At 32.9% G+C, this 25,592-nt stretch overlaps 2 long non-coding RNA genes across 4 annotated transcripts; one reads left to right on the forward strand and one right to left on the reverse strand.

Annotated features, from left to right (window-relative positions):
- Positions 1-926: 926 nt before the first annotated feature.
- LOC134696099 (uncharacterized) lies at positions 927-25,316 on the forward strand. 3 transcript variants are annotated; one of them, XR_010102893.1, is made up of 3 exons: positions 927-1,006; positions 5,710-5,786; positions 24,355-25,316. It is a non-coding gene; the product is annotated as an uncharacterized LOC134696099 (long non-coding RNA). The 3 variants fall into 3 exon arrangements; XR_010102894.1 differs by lacking the exon at positions 24,355-25,316 and adding an exon at positions 7,378-7,566; XR_010102895.1 differs by having other exon boundaries at positions 971-1,027.
- Positions 8,092-16,214, reverse strand: LOC134695734 (uncharacterized). The gene is made up of 3 exons (XR_010102835.1): positions 16,026-16,214; positions 10,762-10,801; positions 8,092-8,346 (listed from the first exon to the last, which is right to left on the reverse strand). It is a non-coding gene; the product is annotated as an uncharacterized LOC134695734 (long non-coding RNA).
- Positions 25,317-25,592: the final 276 nt, after the last annotated feature.

Below are 25,592 nucleotides of genomic sequence, written 5' to 3' on the forward strand. Positions count from 1 at the left end.
TTTTTCATTTCTATTGGAACAAGTAGGTAGATAATGTTTACCTAATAAAAAAAATTCTGTAAAAAAGATGCAGTGATTATAAAATGCACGTATAACATGTATAAGACCAAAAAGTAAACAAATGCAGCTGTCAGGTACACCCTGCCAAAAGAAAAAAACCAATACAACCCAAAATAAAACACACAAACGCAAAACAACAACAAATCTTAGGGTTTATCTACCATTTGGCTATAATATCATAAATATGAATTTCTTTAATACCCCTTTTTTAAACTATTGATTGGTTTTTCAATCTTGTTTTTGAGAGAAAAAAAATATAACATAAATGCTGTTTTATGTCTCCTTTCCTTAACCAGATTTGTAAAGTTCACGGTATATGATAATCACATCATTTCATGCAAGTCCTTATGAAATAAAAAAAAATTGCGTCAAGAATGCTGCAATGTTGTAACTTTAAAGCCGCAACCTGATGAGGCTATCAGAACATTGATGCCGTTGTAGTGCTGAATGATGCTGCTACTGGCATCAATCTTGCTTCATTGCAGCGCTATTACTATCCATGACAAAAAGCGCCGCAATGTTGCCATAAAGCAAATTAAACATAGGATTTTCTCATTTTTCATTTCAAATATACTTGAATGATGCCAGAATAAATATAAGCCCATTGATGATGTCACCATATGTTGCCGCTGTGTTGAACTTATGATTTCAGTGAAGAATTGGTTGTTCAATTATTGTGAAGACTTGTATGTGAATGTAGATTAATATGATTAAGTAAATGAATCATATTAAAGTTCAATTTCTCATGTAATTAAATCAAGGAAATTGTCTTATCCTGATAGACCTGGAGAGCATTTTCAAAAAGTTATAACTTAATCCAGGGCCGAACTATCATATAATGGGGCGAGTTGGTACCTTCTGAAACTTTAGTCGTCATTTCCCTTCCCTCTCTCAATTTAACCCTCACTTAATTTAGAAAAGCATGCAGAAAGAAGTTTGGTCAAATGTGTGTTTGTTACCCTCTAAAGTCAGTTTGTAAGTGTTATTTGTTTTTAAAAAATTGAAGTATTATCACGAATTTAGATTGCTAATTAGATAAAACACAACACCTTTGACTGAAGGGATCCTGTTGGGATCATAGCATTTTGTTGGTGTTAATGTTATGGTATGGATGTTGCATATTGACAGTTCATGAGTTACAAATTTTAACTTCACTTTTTTTAGCTCACCTGGCCTAAAAGGCCAAGTGAGCTTTTCTCATCACTTGGCGTCCGTCGTCGTTAACTTTTACAAAAATCTTCTCCTCTGAAACTACTGGGCCAAATTGAAACAAACTTTGCCACGATCATCATTGATGTATCTAGTTTAAAAAATGTGTCCAGTGACCTGGTCAACCAACCAAGATGGCCGCCATTGCTAAAAATAGAACATAGGGGTAAAATGCAGTTTTTGGCTTATAACTCAAAAACCAAAGCATTTAGAGCAAATCTGAAAAGTGTTTATTTGTTTATCAGGTCAAGATCAATCTGCCCAAAAATTTTCAGATGAATCGGACAACCCGTTGTTGGGTTGCTGCCCCTGAATTGGTAATTTTAAGGACATTTAGCTGCTTTTGGTTATCTAGAATATTATTATAGATAGAGATAAACTGTAAACAGCAATATAATGTTCAGCAAAGAAAGATTTACAAATAAGTCAACATGTCCAAAATGGTCAGTTGACCCCTTTAGGAGTTATTGCCCTTTATAGTCAATTTTTAACCATTTTTCGTAAATCTCCATGATCTTTTACAAAAATCTTCTGTAAAACTACCGGGCCAAATTAATCCAAACTTGGCCACAAACATCTTCGGGGTATTTAGTTTAAAAAATGTGTCCGGTGACCTGGCATCAAACCAAGATGGCCTCCATGGCTAAAAATAGAACATAGGGGTAAAATGCAGTTTTTGGCTTATAACTCAAAAACCAAAGCGTTTAAAGCAAATCTGACACATTTAAAATTGTTCACCAGGTCAAGATCTATCTGCCCTGAAATTTTCAGCCGAATTGGGTCACTGTTTTTTCAGGTATAATGCCCCTTAATTGGTAATTTTAAGGAAATTTTACTGTTTTTGGTTATTATCTTGAATATTATTATAGATGGAGATAAACTGTAATCAGCAATAATAATCAGCTAAGTAAGATTTACAAATAAGTCAACATGACCAAAATGGTCAGTTGACCCCTTTAGGAGTTATTGCCCTTTATAGTCATTTTTTACCAATTTTTCGTAAATCTCTGTGATCTTTTACAAAAATCTTCTCCTCTGAAACTACCGGGCCAAATTAATCCAAACTTGGCCACAAACATCTTTGGGGTATAAAAAATGTGTCCGGTGACCCGGCCATCCAAACAAGATGGCTGCCACGGCTAAAATCATAACATAGGGGTAAAATGCAGTTTTTGGCTTATAACTCAAAAACCAAAGCATTTAGAGCAAATCTGACATGAGGTGAATTTGTTTCTCAGGTTAAGATCTATCAGCCCTGAAATTTTCAGATCAATCAGTCAACCCTTTGTTGGGTTGCTGCCCCTGTGTTATTAATTTTGAAGAAATTTTGCCGTTTTTGGTTATTATCTTGAATTATATATTGTTATAGATTAAGATAAACTATAAACACCAATAATGTACAGCAAAGTCAATTAAGTCAACCTGACCGAAATGGTGAATTGACCCCCCTAAGGAGTTATTGCCCCTTATAGTCAATTTTTAACAATTTTTATAAAATTTGTAAATTTTTACTAACATTTTCCACTGAAACTACTGGGCCAAAAAAGAGATAATTGTAAGCAGCAAGAATGTTCAGTAAAGTAAGATGTACAAACACATTACCATCACCAAAACACAATTTTGTCATGAATCCATCTGCTTCCTCTGTTTAATATTCACATAAACCAAGGTGAGCGACACAGGCTCTTTAGAGCCTCTAGTTATATCTAATATCATGCTTATGGTACATGTAATATAACTCATTAACAATATAGAGCGGAGGACTAGAGTCTTTTGATTTGAGGTCCTTTGTTTATGACCTTGAAATTGACCTCAAGGTCATATGCTAATTTAACGTTCTAGATTTTGACCTTTTAACTCATATGTACACATGATAAAGCCATGGGACTTTTTGCATTAAGTTGTAAGCCATGTGACCTTAAAAAAGACAACCATAAGTGACCTTTTGTAAACCGGCAGTAGCTATTTTTGTACTAAATCAATGTAAAAGTATTTAGAAAAATATATTTTTGAAATCAGTGTCAGGTAAACTATCAAACAATACTGTAAATAATTTTTTTTTTAATTGAATTCTTTATTTATTTAAAGAGGATTGCCAACAGCCAGAGGCTACGCGTGGATCTCCTCAAAAATTTTTGAAACCGGAAGTAAAAGATTATCTCCCTTTTTAGCTCCCATGGCCCAAATTAAACCAAACTTGGCCACAATCATCATTGGGGTATCTATAGTCCAATCAATCTAGCATAAATTTGACCCTAACCCAAAGTAATTGTAACAGAAGATTTTTAAGTTGTAATCTTTAGCATTTTACCCCAAATATACACAGAAAAAAGTCCCATAAAATCAAACTTGAGGAAGACTAAACAAATCACAATTTAAAATTCCTATGGAGATTTGCATTGAAAAGGGAGATAACTTTTGCAAAAAAGGCAGAAATATCAATTAAAATTGATTCAAAATTATATTTTTACCGCTTCTGTTCATCAGAATGTATTTATTCTTGATTTTTTAGCGGTCTTTAGAGTATAACAAACACCTCTGAAGGTGTTTTCATATCTTTAACAAGCTATAATCTCGATTTGGTACTGCATTAGTTCACCATTTATTGAATTTTTCAACATGTCAAGGTAAAAAATCGCAAATTTAAACAAAATTATTAAGCATGTAGTCTTCTTTTTGTGGTTTAAAGTTTCTTAAGATAGGTAAGTTGCTGGAAAAATATAATATGCAGGTATAAACAATACCAAAATTTCACATTATTTTTTCAAAATGGTCTCAAAGCTTCAAATTTGCAATTTCTTAATGAAAAATGCACAAAAAAAATAAAACTACCCATAACATTTCTGTTTTGTACATTTCATGAGTAGAAGATTATATAATTTAGTCAAATACAAACTTACAATCCCATCAAAGTATCATACTATACCTAAATTTTAAGAAAAACAACAAAAAACTTACCAAAAAAGACTCATTTTTGTAAGAGTTATCTCCCCTTCCAATGTTAATTTCCATAGGAAATCAAAAATGTTGATTTTGAGTTTTCCTCAAGTTAGATTTTATGGGACTTTTTTCTGTGTACATAAAGGGCATAATGCTATAGATTAGAACAAAAAAAAATTCTGTTGCAATAAGTTTGAGGTTAAATCTTAGTTTGACTGGACTACTAGTTTAAAAAATGTGTGGCGTGACCCGCCAAACCAACCAAGATGGCCGCCATGGCTAAAAATAGAACATAGGGATAAAATGCAGTTTTTGGCTTATAACTCAAAAACCAAAGCATTTAGAGCAAATCCGACATGGGGTAAAATTGTTTATCAGGTCTGTCAAGATCTAGATGCCCTGAAATTTTCAGATGAATCGGACAACCCATTGTTGGGTTGCTGCCCTGAATTGGTAATTTTAGGCAAATTTTGCTGTTTTTGGTTATTTTCTTGAATTTTATTATAGATAGAGATAAACTGTAAACAGCAAAAATGTTCCGCAAAGTAAGATCTACAAATAAGTCAACATGACCAAATTGGTCAATTGACCCCCTAAGGAGTTAAAGCCCTTTTTAGTCAATTTTTTACAATTTTGTAAAATTTGTAAATTTTCACTTACATTTCCACTGAAGCTATTGGACCAAGTTCATTATAGATAGAGATAATTGTAAGCAGCAAGAATGTTTAGAAAAGTAAGATCTACAAACACATCCTCATCACCAAAACACAATTTTGTCATAAATCCACCAGTCTCCTCTGTTTAATATTCACATAGACCAAGGTGAGCGACACAGGCTCTTTGGAGCCTCTAGTTTTTTAATATGTACGATTTTATTTCTTGTGCTTTGTTTTTCCCGATTTTTATTTTTCGTGCTACGTTTTTGAGATTTTTATTTCACGTGTTTCTGTGTTCACTGTACCCCCCTTTACCACCCTCTTATAATAACCCTGAGCGCACAAAAAAATGCATGATGTAATTAAAGGAGTTGAAAACCTTTTCTCTGGTATACTTAGCACTATACGTATGTACCTGATTAGACATTACTTGCTCTTAGTCACTAAGTATCGTTTCAGCAACAAAACTGGCTTTAGCACATTTTATTTGCATTTTGAATTGGTAATCTGGTTTCATCATTAAGCATGTTAAGCAATTAGTTAAAATCTATTAAAATAAAAAACAAGGTTTTAATTTATCTAATTTCCCACTTAGGGCCAATAGTGGGTAAATCATGCATTCATTCATGCATGATTGAGGGGAAGGGTAAATTTCTAAATCATTTGTGTATAAAACATATTACCTCAACTGAACTCTAAACCATTCATGTATTACTAACTCATCTAAGATAGGTTATTTTTTCTTTCAATATTATCATGATTCCAGAATTTGTTATTGTTTCACTTTCAATTAGTAAGATTGTTTGAAATATTCTTAAAAAGTTTTTCTTTTCTTTAAATTCAGAAGAACACTATTGACAATGATTGAAGACAAATACAAAGATTGCAGAAGCTGAAATACTACCACCTAAAAGAAAAAGGGTAGGTATATAAAATAGTGTCATACAATTTATAAAATGTCTCATAAACTTAACTTTTTAGCTCACCCAGCCCAAAGTGCCTAGTGAGGTATTCTCATTACTTGGCATCCGGTGTTTGTCGTCTTTAATTTTTTCAAAAATCTTGTTTTCTGAAACTACTAGACAAAATGTAACCTAACTTGACTACAATCATCATTGGAGTATCTAGTTTTAAAAAATGGGTCCAGTGACCTGGCCAACCAACCAAAATGGCAACCATGGCTAAAAAATAGAACAAAAAGGTAAATTGTAAATTTTGGCTTGTATCTCTGAAACCAAAGAGCAAAATCTGACATGGAGGTAAAATTAATTGTCAGGTCAAGATCTATCTGCCCTGAAATTTTCAAATGAATCAGACAACCTGTTGTTGGGTTGCTGCCCCTGATTTGAATAAGGAATTTTTGCTGTTTTTATTATTATAGATAAAGATAAACTGTATGCAGCAATAATGATCAGAAAAGTTAGATCTACAATCTGGCAACATGACTAAAATGATCAGCTGACCCCTTAATATTCAATTTTTGGTAAATTTTTATAATCTTTTAGAAAAAATCTTTTTCCTACAAAACTAATGAGGCAAATTTAACCAAACTTGTTACAAACATCATTAGGGTATGTTGTTTTAAAAATGTGTCCGTTGACCATTCACACAAACGAAGATGGCCGACATGGCTAAAAATTGCAAATAGGGTAAAATGTAGTTTTGGGTTCATTTCTCTGAAACAAAACCATTTAGCATGTTTAGAGCTAATCTGACGAGGTTAAATCTGTCTATTTGAGCAAGTATTATCTGTCCTGAAATTTTTAGACCAAACAGATTACTCCTTTTTGGGGTTGCTGCCCCTGAATTGGTAATTTTAAGAAAATTTTGCCGCTTTGGTTATTAGCTTGAATATTATTATAGATAGAGATTATCTGTTAACAGCAATAATGTAGAGCAAAGTAAGTCTTACAAATTAGTCAACATGATGAGATTGGTCAATTGACCCATTAAGGAGTTATTGCCCTTTACAGTCAATTTTTAACAATTTTCATAAATTTTGTAAAATTTTACAAAATATTTTCCACTGTAACTACTGGGCCAAGTTCATTATAGATAGAGATAATTATTAGCAGAAAGAATGTTTAGTAAAGTAAGATCTACAAACACACATCACAATCACTAAAGCACAATTTGTCAGCATGAATCCATCTGTGTCCTTTGTCTAATATGCATTTAGACCAATATGAGTGACACAGGTCCTTTCGAGCCTCTAGTTAAGATATCTTATTTTTTATATTGTTTATAAACTTTATAAAATATCTCTTTAACTTCAGAAGATAAACAATTTTCAAGATATCCAATTAGGAGATAACTGTATTGAATTTTATAGATTTGGAGCCATCAATTATGTATTTGATGGTTACAAATTGAGTTTACTGGCAACACATTACCAGAGCCAGTAAACAGATATTTGCAACTACCAAATCAAAAAGAAGGAAACCACTAGCTCACACCACATCTTGTTTTAAATTGTTCAATCAGAATTCATTAAGTATCCAATCTTTTGTAGGCACTTGTTTAAGTACCAGAGAAACCTTACAGGGGGAAGGTTGTTGACACAATCCTTGATTTAGATGTAATCAATAATAAATTTACACTCACCAATATTACAACTTTAGATTTGAGAGTAGTCATTTGAGGATGTGGCAGGCATACAATATTGGTAAAAGTATTACATGTATATTCAACATAAAGAAAAAAACCAAGTCAGATTACAAATAACATATAGTTTTATACATAACACAACCACTGAAAATGGACCATCATCCAAGCATCCATAGGATGTGATGGATGATGGACATTCTGTAAGGAAGCCGAAGGCTTCGCGGGTTAAAGATGAATATCTTATTCTACAGGCTAGTAACGGCCTTGTTTTACAGTTGAGTGATTTTAAATCATAATCACCTGTACAAATCCACTCATGCGTGCATATATAAACCCGTGCACACCTGTATTTTGTCTCATTTTAAAGTATCCCGAAAAAGGATGTGAGCGAAAAAGCTCATTTAATCATGTTAATTGTATCTAAAATGGGTGGGCCATAAATCAAGGGCGGGTCTTTAACCGGCAAAGCCTTCGGCTTCCTTACAGAATGTCCATCATCCATCACATCCTATGGATGCTTGGATGATGGTCCATTCTATTACAGAAGTCTACAGCTTCTTGGTTAAAGATGAATCTTTAAAGCAAAGAGAATCAATTAAATGAGATAAAAATGGCCACAAATATAAGATTTGAAACATCCACATTTAATGCTGTCATAAAATATTTCAATAATACAAAACTTTCTATAATCGTCTTTATCATAATCACGAAAATGAAAGTTCTTCTTTCCATCAACATTATCAAATTATTCACATTTCCATCATGACACAAAGTCCATAAAGTTCATTCATATATCCAACACAACACAATCCTGGAAAAATCGACAGCTCTGGTCAATCCACAATGTAACCGGTTTCTGTAAAGAATGGAACTCCTGTAAAATATTATTTAGGTTGTCATTAAACAGACAAAACAGCTCCTTTAGCTTCACCCTCTCTTAGATAAAATTTCTTAAATGTTTTTGCAGATTTCCAATATGCTGTTTTCATAATTGTATCTAGAGTGATACCAGCACTTAAAGCTGCAGATGTATAGGCGCCTCTGAAAGAATGCGCCTGAAATTTTGTAACATCAAAACCAGATGAAGTCAAGACAATTTTTAACCATCGAGCTAAAGTTGAGGTTGATATTTTACGCTATCTAAAAGACACCAGGAGATTATCATCCTTGCGCAATTTTTTGCTAGCCTTCAAATAATATTTTAATGTGTATACTGGGCAAAGTTCTTTTTTCTTGTATGCATCCAGAGTTATGTTCTGGTTAATCCTACCAATTCTGTCTGTTTTTTGTAAACAGTTCATAGTAAAAACGAGAGTTTTACTAGATGTTTCCATGTAATTCAAATTCAAATTTGTCAATGTTTGAGCTCTTTGAGCAGTAGTTAAAGCTAATAAGGTTGCAAATTTTAAAGTTAACATCTTGAGACTTAAACTTTCTAGTGGAATTAAAGTTTCTAAATAAAGAACAACTTTACCAACATCCCATGTGATGGAATATTTAGGCAAAGGTGGTCTTGCATTAAAAATTCCTTTCATAAATCTGGAAATGAGATTACTATTGATTACTGTATTACAGCCAATTGATGCCAGAGTCTGGCCTATAGAACATTTATTCATATTAATGCAACTATAAGATTTGCCATCATCATAGAGTCTAGCGAGAAAATTTAATACTTGTACTTCATTTGGTGAAGTGGTATTGATTTTTTGTGTATTACACCAAAGATACCATTTCCGCCAACTATATTCATATTGTCGCGAGGTAGAGACTCTCCATGACTGAGTGATGATGTTTCTAGCTGATTTTGAAATTCCCTTCCATGCGCGTAGCTACGTTTACGTCAAAACGCCCGGGCGTACACTTGAATTTTGAAAATAAAACAAATAATCGACATAGAACAAGAAAAACTAGTCAAAAGCACATCAGCCTTGTACTTCTTTTTTCAATGGATTGTAATTTTAAATAAAAAGGGACTAAATTTACTCAAATAGATATTTAATATATTTATTCGAATCTTTTGTAAAAGTCTGAATCTACTATGAATTCTACGTACTTTTCTTATATTTTAAGCAATTCACTATCTGCTCAGATTCGATATGCTGTTTGTATTTTGGTCAAGCCTGTGATTTGTGTCCCAAAAGCGAGACAAAGCGGCGTCAATATTTAGGTTCCAAATGAGGATAAAGTCTTTTGAATGACTCCGTGAAATTTTAACGAAAGTTTGAACAGAAACTGTTTATGACCAAAAGAGTATTCAGAGCAATATAATAATGCAATTATATCTTTAATTTTCCGGCATTTAAGGACAAAATGTATTTCTTTCTGCAATTAATAAGTGGCCGCAGTTTGGGCTTACATTATGTTATTTCTCAATTACATTAACTACTTGTCGAACATTCATCGAATTTTATGAAAATGCCAAAGAAGCTTTTTCTATGACTATTGTCTAAAGCTAAAATTTGTTTTCGTTCATTTTTCTGTTCTTTTCTGACAGCCGGGCTTCTTTACGCAATTAATTGTTTTACATGCTCAATTTATAAAACCTTCATAGATTGTCGTGAAATATTCCAGATCAAGAAAAAAATATCAAAAGAAAATTTTGGATTTTTTTTAAATCCCTTTAAAGGAATATTGATAAATTGATTCACTTTTTGTGGGAAGAAATCCTAGGTGTTCCATATTTTTTTTATATTGCTCCTCTTAGAAATATTTTTTTTGTGTTCATTAAAAGGTGCTTTTGTCGATTGTATGCTCACTCACGACACCCTTTAAACTTGTTTAAAAGTAATATTTGTTTGGACATTTTCTCTAAAACCAATGACCATTAGGCTAGCTTCCAGTTTAACATGATAAATAAGTTAACATATTACAAAATTTAACCATAAAAAATAACCCATTTAGATTCAAAAGTATGTTGCTATCAATGATCTTTTTACTGACAGGAATCATTATGGTACATTCTCGATAGCTTTCCCTTTCGAACAGACTACTAGCAGGTGCTTTAACATTGAGCAGTTGGAACCCCTCATATCCCTCGCCAAGGTTTGGGCGTACACGTAAAAATGACCCAGCTACGCCACTGCCTTCTTTTGGAGGGAATGCCTGATACTACACAAGCAACTAGGAATAACTTTCTCATATTTAGCGGGTGCTTTTGATTATTGTGTACAAGTCTTAAAAGATCTTGACAAAAAGGGAGAATAACAGGATAATCGACCAAACAATTCAATAACCTTGGAAACCAAGGTTGGGATGGCCATGTTGGAACTATCATTAAAACCATTCTCACCTGTTCCTCTTCTACCTTGTTCAAAATTCTTGCTATGATACTGAAAGGAGGAAAAACATATGGTAAATTCATCTTTATCATGGTTTGTCCTTGATAGCTTGCAGGTTGGTGTAAGCCAAAGCTCTGTGTTAAAGGTCGTACTTTGACCTATAATTGTTTACTTTTTACATGTTGTGTCCTGAAAAGAGAGTAGTATCATTGCATGGCACTCATATCACATCTTCTCATTTCTATAAATGTTGCAAAAGTTATTACTTTGGGTGGATGTGTATGTTTAAGCGCGGATTCATATAAGATGAATTCTTACAGTATGCACCCTTTGAATCATTCATTGTACAATTTTATAAATATAATAAATGAATTAAAACGCCTGATATCGTGGGTTCTGACACCGGCCTGGTCAAACTTAAGACTTAAAAATTGGTATTTGCTGATTTCCGTCAATCAATTGGCATTAAGGGGTAAGAACAAAAACTAGTTGGATCGGAGTGTCAAGTTAGGGTAATATGTCTTCCAACGGACTGTAACCTTTTAAGCTATAGCACACTAAAAATTAATGAAACAAACAACCCATTTAGCAACATCATGTCCAAAAGTGAACACTTTGTGAATTATTATTGAAATAGTAACTTTTATGAATTAACTGTTAACAAAACTTTATATTGTTTGCAAAAACTACGGATAATATATTCAGGAACAAATAACCTTTATCCACAAAAAAAAATCGGAATTTTGAGTCTTTAATGGCCCTTTGACATTCTGTTATTCGACCGTCACTGATGAGTCTTTTGTACGCGAAACACACGTCTTACAAGCAAGATATCTTTAATTATGATGCATTTTTCTTACTTTCATATTCAATACTTGTTTTATTTTCTTCGACGTGTAAATATCTGATTAAAAAATAAAAGAAGCTTTTATTCTTTTGAATATGTTTAAATTCATAATACATGAAGTGCTGTTATTTTAGAAGATATATGATTGATTAAATGTTATTTTCTGACCGTCCAGTGACAAATACTTTATGCATGCAAATTTTAACGGAAAGATATGAAGAGAATGATTTGCAAACAAGAAATACGAAGTAGCACCAAGTTGTCGTCAAGACAGAACAACGGGAAGGCGGGTGACAATTACAAATAATAAGTCCAATAAATTCAACGCCATGACCAAAAAAAATAACTCAAGATACATAATTTAGATTATAAAAGTGTTGGATAGTTTTGTTTAATTTTGATTATTGTTACACTTACACAAATAACTAATTAAAATGGTCACATGGTGTCTTCTTATGTGAGGGGAGGAAAGGGGGTACCCTTCTCCCTTCTCCCACCCCTCATCTCCTTTCTCCTACCAGGCCTCTTCTCCTTTCTCCTATCCCTCTTCTCCTTATTTGATTTTTTTTTAATTTACCGGAAAAAAGAGAGATATTTTATTTTTTTCATATTTTATTTTTTTTCTCCAACTTTTCTCCTTTCTCCCAGCCTTCCTCTCCTTTCTCGTACCCCCTTTTCATTTCACCTACCCCTTTCTCCCTGTCTCCCTTACCCCTGTCCTTCCCCTCTTATGTGATATGAATTACAGTGTATATTATTATTCACAGTTCTGTAGTTTATTTTCGCCATCTGTATTTTTATTAAATGATTGTCTAAAATGTTAACTTGGCATGCCATACTTGGTAGAAATGCGGACGTGAAAGAAAGCACTTTTCACAAAAGTGTCAACGGAGATTAAAACATTCCAGGGCGACGATTTCGTCAATTATGAAACAAAATACGTATATATGCACTTTTTGAGTATGAACCAGTTATTATATTCATTCACAATACTTGTATCAACACAAGGAACGTAAGCGGCCCGGTCAAAGGTGAAAGGGGAAAAACCGCTTACATCATTGAGAACGTAATAATAAACAATGGTCGTCGAAATTGTTACTTGAGTTGCAAATCCGCCAAATGTCTTAAATCTAGCAAATTATACCCTTTTAATTAGTTATATATTCCATTAGGTTAGTAAAAATACAAAACCTTAGTCAGTGTATATCTTTTCTGAGGTGCAAAACCATATTCTTGTCCTACACAAGCCGTCACAAGGTACTTGTAGGTCACGGTCTCAATTACCAGCTGATTTCTTTGTTTACCGAAAATATTTTAACTTTTGTGGCTTATTTCCGTGTTTATGACCCTAGTACTACTCCATTTTATCGCAAACAAATATATAGAGATCGCTATAATTGTTTACAGGGTCCACCAGAAGGATAATTTCTTGTAAAATTTACTGTTAGGAAGTGTTCCAAATGGTCCAGATCAGCATGATTAATCAGTCAAAATTAAACTTTCAAAAAATATTTTTAAGAACAGTTTGATTATTATAACTTACCAATATATATGATATTTCTTTTTTTTCTATAAAGAAAAACTTTCTGCTGTAACTGCATCAGACACAAGTGAGGTAGATCCCCTTTTATTAATTTTCTTTTTTTTTTAAGAAATATTATTGCTTAAATAAAATGTTTACTTTTCCACCTTTAAACTGTGCTTATTTTAGGCTAATGTGCATGTCTCATCTTGTTTCAAGTCCATATACTAACTCTGATACATGTACAACCCCTTATTTTAGCATGTATCCTTGACAATATTATTGTCAGTAATAATAAAATATCAAGAAGGGTCTACATCTCAACCACTGGACCTGTGAATACTACAAAAGACTGTACCCAAGCATTTAAAACCTTGATCATGTGAACCTGATATTTTTGCATGGTTATTGGTTGTTAATTGCCAAGTTTTAAAGTTTATATGATCAAAGTTTTTATTGTAACAATCTAAATGTACTTGTGGGTTAACAACAAGCCTGTTTTTTTTTCTATCGTCGGGTTGTTGTCTCTGATATATTCCCCATTTCCATTCTCAATTTTATTGGTACATTTTTTTTGTAAGGGAGCTACCATTTGATTTTTATGGGGGGGCTAGGATGAAATTTGAAAAAAATAGGCAGGACAGGAGTTTCGAGTAAAAAAAAAAGGCAGGATGAGACACTTGCAAAAAAAAAAAAGTCAGGACAACAATTTAGGTAAAAAAAGTCAGGATAAACTAAAAAAAAAAAAAGGCAGGACCGAACTAAGTGAAAAATAAAAAGGCAGGACAGAGATAACAGCTAAAAAAAAAGGCAGGACAAAATTTTTCATCCTAGCCCCCCCCCCCCCCCCATAAAAATCAAATGGTAGCTCCCTAATGAGATCAGATATCATATTCCAATAAAATGTCCATGAACATGATTAATTGCAACAAAAAAAAATATAACAAAGCTTTTGATAATTTACACAATTATTTTAATAATCATACATGTATAACATTTATGAATATGAACAATGATGAACAATATTAAATCAACTAAATTTTAAGATAAATCCACACTCAAGCCATGGTCAACGCCCAAGCATTTAATTTAAACAGTGTAATCCAACAACATGCAGAGTTGCATTATTTCATCTTATTCTTTATTTTGATTCATATTCTGGTATTTCAATTGCAGATTTCTAGTGAAATAATGGGTATAGTAATTTGTTTTGGTTATCTGTTTACAATGTTTGGTTAAATTGTTGAAAATGTTTAAAGTTTCAAGGAGGAGTTGTTCTGTTATATCCTGCTCTAACAGTTGGTACAAAATAGAAAAATGGATGCAAGAACAATGTGAAATACATAACTGTAACAAGGGAACTAGATCATGTGACTGTTCGCCTCCATTTCAACTCATACCTTTTCCTACTGAGAGAAAAGATCCTGCTGGTCGAAAAAAATGGACAGCAATTGTAAATCGGAAACAGGGAAACAATAATTGGCAACCTAATTCTGAATCTAGAATTTGCTCCAAACACTTTGTAGATGGTGAACCTACTCCAAGTAACCCATTTCCAACAATTGACTTGGGTTACACACCTATACAAGTATCAAAATTTCGGCCCCCTCCACGTGAAAGACATGACAGTCCTCCTCCAAAAAAAACTAAACGAAAACTTGAAAATGACCTTTCAGTTCAGGATATGAACAAACATATAACTTCTGATCATGATTACATGTTCATACAAGACACAGACTGTAATAACAACCGTGAAGTAACTTTATTGAGAGAACAAGTACAGAAACTGCAAAAAGAAGTCAACATGTATAAATCTGCTTATATAAGATCTCTCAATTCTAAACGCAAAACAACATTTGATATAAATATTATATTACAAAGCGACAAAAAATGCAAATTTTATACAGGCATCCCAAAGGTTGATACATTCAATGATCTTTTTGCTGAATTGGAACAAAAAGTGAGGCAAATTAGACATTGGAAAGGTCCAAAAAGGACATGCAACCCACTTAAAAACAGGAAATATACACAATCAAAAAAAAAAAAAAAATCACAGTTCCGTTTATTTTTGGGTCAGATTTCGACGGTCTGCTAAAATGTCACTTTAAATTCAAGAATAATGAGTAAATGAATATCCTGTTTTCCTGTCTCAAATATATGTTTATTTTTCGTCCTAAAGAAAGTAGCTATCATTATAGCGTAGCAGGAATACTTTTCCGTCGTCAGATCTATAGTAAATACCGGAAATCATCTCCGGTCCGCAGTTCGGTTAAAAATTTCGATGATTCAATGAAAACAACGACGATTTTTTGTCATTTTTTTTTTTATTTTTAACTATGAGCGTACTTACGACCCACTAAAATATTTGAACTACATCAACATTAATGTTCAAGGAATGTCTGGTATAAATATGATCGTGGGTCGTAGGTACGCTCATAGTTTAAAATGCAGAAAAAGGTTTGGAAACTGCCATTTTTCTGCCCTTTTCGCGAATCTTGAGGTCTTTGCAGCAACAGAGCATGAATACTATCAACGGAAGTTGAAAAATCTATTGATGTTAACAAAAATATAGGTTTTAAACTTTAAGAATAATGTATTATAAGTAATGGCAAGTCACTTTTAATTTGAACGAAATTAGGGGGCCGTTCTCTAATGCTTATCGTACCTTGTCCTTTGTATTGCACTTTTTGACAATAAAATTTGAATTTCATTATCAATTAGTTCTATTTCAGTTTTGTCAAAATTCATAAATTTTGGCATAAAAAATGGAACCGGTTATTCTCAAATTCAATTTCATAACCGTTTTGAACTAGACTAAGAATCCAAGGATCGTATGATATTTTTTCCCAATTATGTAAACCAAAACGAATAGACCCAGCTATAAAAGTGGGAGATAGATTATTTACCTCTTATATCTCCTGCCTCTTTGGTTTCTGTAACCAGCTCTCCCTCTGTAGCGGGAGTTTCTCGTGCCTCTTTGGCCATAATTGTTGTTTTGGTATCTTCCTCGGCCCCTGTTTATACCTGGGGGCAACCATAGCTGCAACCCCCTTGTCTCCAGTTTTTTGAAGTAGCTGTATTTTCAACTCCTTTCATCTTCTGGGCATCATTAATATCTTTAACTTTCTTGAACACATCATCTCCGAACAAATATTCGGTAACGTCTAAATGTCTTGTACACAGTTGATGGTACTTCTGATCCATATTGGTTTTCAGTGTCATGCGTCTAACATATGATACTTCAAAAAATGCTGCACAAACATTGACAGGGCATTAATAATGTTGACCCTCATTTAAGCCACCGTTTTTACTGCATCTGGTTTCGTCAGTGCTTCTGCAGTACGTATTACTGGTACAATGCCAAAACCCAGAATCCTTTGTATGGTCTGAAAGGACAGATCATCACTTCTGGCTTGGCGATTCAATAGATGCCAAATCTCATGATTAACTTTAGAAGGTGCCAAAGACTTGCTATTTGAAGTTACTTTATAATCCTTAGCTATTTATATAATAACAGACTTACGATTTGTCACAGCGTTTACAAGAGCAGCGATACTCTTATGTGTTTCATCACCAAACTTGTCATCATCTTCAAAAAATTTTGGTATAGCATAAGCGAACTCTTCCTCGCTGTTTTCCTCTGACTCAACCTCATCATCTGCATTATTTCCTAAAATGTCATTGACTAAAATCAACTTCACCTTCACCTTCTTCTTCCTCCGGTGCAGCCGGGTGTTCCGGTGCACTCGCTTAATATCTGTCTGCATTACTATTTTGCCTGTCTAACAAAAGTTCTAGTTTAGAATAAATTCTTCTGAATTCATCTTCTCGTTCTTTATCTTTATCTGAAGGTGTTGCATTGTTTCCCCGTTTTGCGGGAGCTTTGGTAGCAATACACAGTTAGGAGTTTAGTTTCGCATTTTGGCCCCTGTGGATTTTTCAAATAGGAAAGTTAGTGTGTAATAAAATTCATTTTTAGACAGCTGACTACTAATTTAGCCTTCAAAGATGGTTTATAAGAGCATCAAGATTGTTTTTAACATGTTTTATGGGCTATTTTCTGTTTGACAATCCGTATTTTCATAGCTTGACCGGACATCGGTCCAGAAATTAATGTAATGTTTACAAACACTTTTTTTCTACACGAAGTTTTGACGCAATTTTACAAAAAAATGAGACGAAAGACATATGATTTTCATTGGATCTACTGAATGATATATGTACACAGTTTCAGAAAAGGTATTACTTCAAGCGATTGAAATTCTACTTTTAGCCAAATTTTGGGGAAATATGTGACATCTTTTCCCCCCTTTTTGCAATATTTTATAGCAAATAAGTGCAGATTGTTGCCATGGATACACCCAAAAGAAATTATATTTTACCATTTTATATACTGGATATAAAATCTATGGAAGATTCTGATTACATACATAATATGCACATATATGACACAAACAGTAAGCTTAGTATTGCAAGAAAGCAATGAAAAGGGGATGGTAAAATTTATGAGGGCGAATTTTAATATTTTTTCCTAACTGTTTATTGCTACCTTTACCCTCATGTTCTTGCCAGGTCCCTTACCCGGGCCTCTTTCATCGTTTTGTTTACTTGCGCTAGTTTTCTTTAATTTCTTAACAGTTTCTGGGGGAACTATGACCGACTTTAATTGTCTCTTTTTGGGTGGTGAAAAGTGTACTGACTCATCACCCACTGCAGAGAACCCAGAAAAACTAGCTTCGTCACCCGACGCTAGAATGGACATAATGTCCGCCGCCACTTGGCTGGATTGGGAAAGACCCGAGTCGGAGTCTTCAGTACTAGACATTATAAAGTATATATAGACACGAGTCGTGTCTGCTGATTCAGCAATTTTATTTTTACTTTACTTCACTCGTTCTAGCCTTAGAATAAAATGAGACAGAATCAAATGGAAGTTTTTAACGACCTTGACTGGCTATACAGCCCTTGCACGGTCGGAATGAAACAGAATACAGGTGTGCACGGGTTTATATATGCACGCATGAGTGGATTTGTACAGGTGATTATAATTTAAAGTCACTCAACTGTAAAACAAGGTCGTTACAAGCCTGTAGAATAAGATATTCATCTTTAACCAAGAAGCTGTAGGCTTCTGTAATAGAATACAGGGTATGTGTCATAGGTGTTCTTTTATGTTAAAGTTTCTAAAGGGAATTTTATTGAGAAAATATATTATTTTAGAAAATATGAAATTTTAATATGAAATATATGAATTTTAATTTAATTGTGTCAGGTAAATTTTGTTCTGTCAGCATGTCCTTAATTACTAATGGCAAAAGTATTTAACAAAAATTGAATTCTTGGGGTTCTTTGATATGCTTAATCCAAACATGTACTTAGATTTTTGATTATGGGCCCAGTTTTCAAGTTGGTCCAAATCAGGATCTAAAATTATTATATTAAGTACTGTGCAATAGCAAGAAATTGTCAATTGCACAGTACTCAGCAATAACAAGAAATCTTCAATTGCACAGTATTGTGCAATAGCAAGTATTTTCAATTGCACTGTATTGCGCAATAGCAAGAAATATCTGCAATAGCAAGAAATTTCAATTGGAGTTATCTTTCTTTGTCCAGAATAGGTAGTCGAATCAACTTAAATCATTGCTTTATACAATATACAATGTATATTCACTTTTACTACCAACTGATAAATTAAAAAAAATCTTTACCATTCAGTGATAACAAGTACTTTTTTTACATTTTTATATATTATGATGTATTTAAATGAGTAATTATTGTTGCAAACTCTATTAGAAATTTGAATTGAGATCAGTTTTGGAATAAAGGATAGGGGGATGTGAAAGAAAAAAAATAGGGGGGGGGGTCAATTTTTCTAATATGAAATTTCATAAATAAAAAGACGATTTCTTCAAACATTTTTTTGAGAGGATTAATATTCAACAGCATAGTGAATTGCTCAAAGGCAAAACCAAAATGTTCATTAGACCACATTCATTCTGTGTCAGAAACCTTTGCTGTGTCAACTATTTAATCACAATCCAAATTTAGAGCTGAATCCAGCTTGAATGGTGTGTCCATACTTGCCCCAACCGTTCAGGGTTCAACCTCTGCGGTCGTATAAAGCTGCGCCCTGCGGAGCATCTGGTTCATGGTTTTCATGAATTCCATGGCATCCAAAAAAAGAGTGACAGGGATTGTATACTCAGTATTTCCAACGTTGCCATGATTTGAATTGCCATGATTTCCATGGAAAGTATGTATCAATGGCAGGTTGACATGGCCTCTATGAAAAGTATGGCAACAATTACAGATTGTCATGGAAAGTATGGCATCCATGGCATTTCCCTGGTATTCACTAACAAATGGACATGCAGACCTGTAATATTACCTTGTATAGTTTAATAACATATTCTTTTCAAAATAGGACACAGGGAAAGTAAATATCTGCAGGAGTTCTCCTCAGATTGAATTAACCTGATAACTTTCAAAATAAAGCTACACCTTTTTAAATTCTATTGCCATATATTGCTAGCAAAAGAGATTAAAATAATAAAACCTATTAAAAATAAAATTAACAATGTTTTGATGAAAAGTAAAACATTTCGAAATGTTGAAAGTTCATCTTTGCTATCGGTCTATTTTTGCTTGTGTTGTCTGCTTGTCAATTTTCCACTTCTTTTGTATGATGCCTAAAAAATATAGTTACCCTCTAAATTTTTATTTTGAAAAATATCATATATATTATATATATATATACTAGTGTATTAGAATTAACAAAAAAAGTGTTTGATATGAATTATACCGCTAGTCTTGGGTACCCTAATATCAAGAGATAATGTGTGATAATTAATTAAATAGGGATTTCTACGTATATACACACATGTACATGCTCTGTAGAGCACATAGTGACCTTCCAACAGCTATCATGTGGCAATATAATATTGTGTATACCAAAGAGTATCAATGTCATCAACTGTCATGAACACTTAGTTACCAAGTCAGGAATATGACAGTTCTTGTCTATTCGTTTTTGATACGTTTTAGAATTTGATTTTGCCATGTGATAATGGACTTTCCGTATTGATTTTCCTCTGAGTTCAGTATTTTTGTGATTTTACTTTTTAAATAGATTTAATTTTTTATACTAAAATTTTGTCAAAAGTGCATATTTTTTTCTGTTACTTGCCTTCTTTTAGTCAACAGTTGACTGGAACATTGTTTACTTATAATAATAAAACATTAAAATATATGGAAAGAAGAGCACATAGTTTTTCTGGTCCTGAAGACCAGGCCTTGAAAGCCCTTTGTTGGAAGGCTGCCCTTTCAAAGACCTTCCAACACACTCTCCTTCGTAAACATTGCCCTGAATAGGACTGTTGTTCCCTTTCTGAAGCACGTCTCTCTATTAATTTTCAACAACAGCTGTTCCTAAAAAGAAATAAAATGGTCAGTTGTAACAGTGGCAAGACAACAGAGCAGATTTAGTTTAAGCTCTAAAAACATATTTATTTGACAGATTGCTAATTACATGTAGAAATGAGATGGGGTAGGAGGGGTCCTGATTCAAAATCCCGAAATCCCAGACTTAAAAACATGAAATGCTGAAGTCCTGAAAGGATCAATTCTGAAATCCCGAGCTTAAAAACACCCGATCCTGGAGTCCCGATAAAGGTCCTATCCCCCCTCAGAAATACATGAAAAAATAGAACTTGGGCACATGTGATAATTTTATTGTTTATCTGTGAATGTACAAAATTAAATTGTGAAACCATATAAACAAGTGATATCTGCTACCACAAGATAATTTGTTTGTGCAAGATACAAATTAAATATCACCAAAAACAATTAAAAGCTATAGATGATTCAACAACAGCACATAAGGAATGTGGAAGCCAAATTAAAATGAGGGTGTTATCCCAAACTTTTGAGAAATAATATGGATAATCCTGCATTTATTTGATTTCTGAATCCTGAACAAAAGAAAAAATTGATTCTGAATTCTGATAAGGGTTTTACCAAATTCTTAAGACATTAAAACCCTCAATCCCAGACACCCAGAAAAGATTCTTGCATTCCCTTGTTCAGTAACTTATACAGAAATCCAATGGCCTTAGTCACACGAGATAATGGTCGACTGCAAAAATCACAAATCTAAAAAGGCTGAATATTGAACCTATAATTCCTTAATGACTTAGTGTCAGTGATCAAAACACAAAAGACTAGAGAGTGTGTATATGAAACACGGTTTGCCAAGATCGTTCATCATATTGATTTAAAAGCAAAATCTGACAACAGTCATTAAAGTATAAAATATAATATTCATTACTTCCCAAGACTAACCAAGTATCGATGCTAAACCATTATCTGGTTTTTGATAAATGGATGTAAACACAAAATTTAACCAGAATCATTCATGCGTAAAATGTCGGTCAAAGTGACAAAATGATAAGTGAACCCTGCAGTACTTCCCAAGACCCATCCACTGACCTAGTATCAATGCTACACCCTATCTCTTATCTGAGAAATAGACATAAACACAGAACTAAATCAAGAACAGGATGTATGGAAAATGTGCGGATTGATTGATGGACAAGGCTAAAACTTCCACAAACATGATCAGGGCATAAAAAAATGCTGCCTTTTTTTTTTTATGTTAAAACCCTTTATTTATCTGATTATTCTTGTTTTACAGAATCAGATGGTTTTTTTATATGATAAAAAGAAATGCCCTACATACCAACTTATTCCAGAGGTATGGTTGTATAAAAGGGAGACATACATAATTTTGAATGTGGTCTTAATAAACTTTTATGTGTACCTTAGTAAATCCATAGTACAGTTCTTCTTTTGTGTCAAATATTTCCTGTGGTGATGTCGTCTCTCCCAGCTGCACAGGAGTGTCCTAGAAAGCAATAAATACAAGAATAAGTATATGAGGTGTAAATCCAAATCATAATTAAAAGTGTATATAGCTTTCTATACCCATATCTCTGGCTGCATTGATAACATTTCCTGATGTCCCTCTTGTTTTATTATTACATTGTATTAAGATTATGTATATATTGAGTGTTTATTATTGATCACAAAAGAAACAGTTTATTATAGATATCTTGTAGTTTTTATTGTTGGTATTTTCCCCCAATTAAGTTCATGTCTCTCAACTTTGATTTTGTCCAACATAATAAAACTTCAGTCACCTGTTTCTACTAACAGTAGATATGAACACATATTACCCCTAATTGAAAAGCAAGTGACATTGACCTATAATAATTTGTCATTGTGACGATACTTACTTCGCTGTGATTTTCTTTTTTGAAACTTGTTTCTGTGCAGTTTTCTTTCTTTGGTGTTACTGTATCCCTATTACTAATGGGAATGGCACATTTGCTATCTTTTGAACTTGAAGGTTCGGTTCTACTACAGGCCTGTAAAATTCATTGAAAATTATATGTAAATTCTGAGATACTTTCTTATCATGATACCTTCAAAAACAAATTCTTAAATAAGCACCTGATTCTTCACTTAAAAATCTACTAAAAGGTTATAATTTTGCTCCCATTTATGAACATGTGTTGAGTACCAAAAGACTACATTATGTCAACAATACGTAGCAATTTTTAAGCTTTTATTAGTTTTTATTCTAACTAAATTCAAATGCTGTATTTTGTTTTACCTATTACATACAATTCATATAAAAAAATAAGGTCTACTTATATTAGGGAGAATTCATTTTCTGCCCCAGAATAAAAATTGTTAAATTTGTTAGTGAATACTTTTAATAGTTAAAGACTTTTATCATGCTATATTCACCTACAGCAAAACACCAGGATAGCTACCTTCACTATATAGAAAGAAATACACAAAAGAAACTCTTTGCCTAAGATGAGGAACAATACTCACTAAGAGACGTAGAATAAATATATCAATATCTTTAAATTTTCAACTCGACCTCAATTAAGAATTCACTACTTACTTAGCACTACAGAATTAATTTTCATTACATTCATTTTCAAATGTAGCACTACAGAATTAATTTTCATTACATTCATTTTCAAATGTAGCACTACAGAATTAATTTTCATTACATTCATTTTCAAACGTAGCACTACAGAATTAATTTTCATTACATTCATTTTCAAACGTAGCACTACAGAATTAATTTTCATTACATTCATTTTCAAATGTAGCACTACAGAATTAATTTTCATTACATTCATTTTCAAACGTAGCACTACAGAATTAATTTTCATTACATACATTTTCATATTAAAGCTGCTAAATTTAGTACAGCTTTTTTATTATATTCAATTATTAATTCATGCTTAGTCATCGACACAACAAATAGACAAGAAGATTAGTGGTGCCAACCAGTGGTCACCCCCTGACATGGTAGTCGTGATATACAGGGTATGAAATTATGTTGAATATTTAACCAGATTGTCGTGTATGTAGCTTGTTTAACAATGGCGTCAGCACAAGTACATCGCATGTACAATTCAAACTGGAATCCTTGAGCATCCTAGTAAATTAATATAGAAGTATAAAGTCCCGTATTTTATTAAAGAAATAAGTTAATATATTTTTCTTTATATACTATATACAATTTGGCTTTTTTGGGGGGGTATATCATGAAACAGTTTTTTGCATTTGGGGATCAAGACAGTGGCATGTCTTCTGTCTGACTGATCATGAGACAGAGAACAGGTCAATGTCTGGTTCCAGTTTGCAAATAACCTACACTACCATGGCTAGTTCCTCCGTGGGATAGTGCGTATACACGATTCTCACGGGACCACTGGCTGGGGCAACTGATCAAGACTTAAGTTGTATATTTCAAAAGCAAATAAGTAACATCTGATAAAAAACAGCAAATGAGCGACACACTAGGTTCTTGTAAAACTCACAACAAAAGTAAAATAAACCACAAACATTAAGTAGATTCTTTTTTTTTATTAAAAAAAACAACATTAGGAAAATATAGGGCGCAATTTCTGGTAGGAAAGCCGTTTTTAAAAAAAACATAGAAGTAAGTTGAAATCATTGAAGTCACAATGTAGTCATCATGTAGTCACCAGTGTAGTCTCGTTGGTGTGATCCAGAAAATAGTGCTCCCAAAGCCAACCAGGCTCAGCTAACTCGGAAGAAACCGTACTAAAAAATCTCCTGGGCCAATTGGAACTTAACTTGGTTACTTGTATTTCACTGAAATTTTATTTCACTATTTATTTTAAGGAACAGAACAGGCTCCAAAACAATAGAAGCAGACACTCATTTTTTCTAAAGATGGCTGCATTTGAGAGTTCAAGAACCAGCTCAGTCTTGATCAACATCTCCTTCAAGGCAGCTGTGAATATAAGCTAGAGAGGGGAATATTTAAAGATCAGACATAAGTTCTATATGCCCAAAAGTTGTCAAATAATGTACATCATTGTCCTGATATGCAAGCAGTCTTAGTAGAAAATGCATGTACTACAGACTTCAGTGCCAAAGAAATGGGATGAGCATTGAAAGTGAAAAAAAGCATCAAACAGAAAGAATTGTTGACAGATTTATTTAATCAAGAGGGAAATCTAGCTCTAAATTGACCTAGAGAAAGTATCAGATCAGGTGTATTTAGGAAAGATGAATTCTTAACTGCCCAGCAAATAAATGGTTTCTTTTCTCGATTGACAAAACAACAGAGAATACAGATAAGCATGACTGTAAAGTCTAAAATTCTTAGGTCACAATTGAAAACACAGATTTTTGAGACATTGAATTGAAGATTAAATTTGAACACCAGTAAAATGAATATTGAATGTTAAATTAAAGTTTAATATTATAACATTTGTCATAGGTCTGAAATCTCTAAACCTATGATCCTAACAAGATATGGCCATACAATAGGTTTTCTGAAACACAATGCTTCAAGTTTTTATGAAATTTGTGAAATGTTATCATGTAGATATTTATTTTGATATTTTATTTGTTACACATTTGAACATGTTGAATGTATGAACTTTTCATTTGAATTTTATTTGGGTCAATATGTTCAAACTTGATAAGTTGATATTTCTGTAACCATAGCAGTTTAAACTCTTTTTTGAGAATTGCTAAGTCTCTTGAAAGTTTTGTAATACCTGTACAATTTCTTTGGTATACTTGTTGATTTTATGTTATTTTGTAAAATGCAGACATGTTGCCTTTGGCATAGTTAGTGGATTAGTTTTAAGTGAACCGATTTTAATAGCATTTTTAAAAAGCTATGTATTTTCAAGGATATTTTCCTACTTTTTCCATTGATAATTCTTCAAACTTGGAAAAGGAATATTCTTTAAATACAATTTGTTTGTATCATTGAATTTTATTGGCTACGACTCTGTGTAAATTCCACAATCTACCTACATGTACCATAACTAAGGCTCTTCTTGAAATGATGCAAGAAGCAGTCATATCGGATTTAACCACATCATATTTACTCCAAAAATAAG

Source organism: Mytilus trossulus, chromosome 14 (assembly GCF_036588685.1).
Source record: "Mytilus trossulus isolate FHL-02 chromosome 14, PNRI_Mtr1.1.1.hap1, whole genome shotgun sequence".
Lineage (NCBI taxonomy): Eukaryota > Metazoa > Mollusca > Bivalvia > Mytilida > Mytilidae > Mytilus > Mytilus trossulus.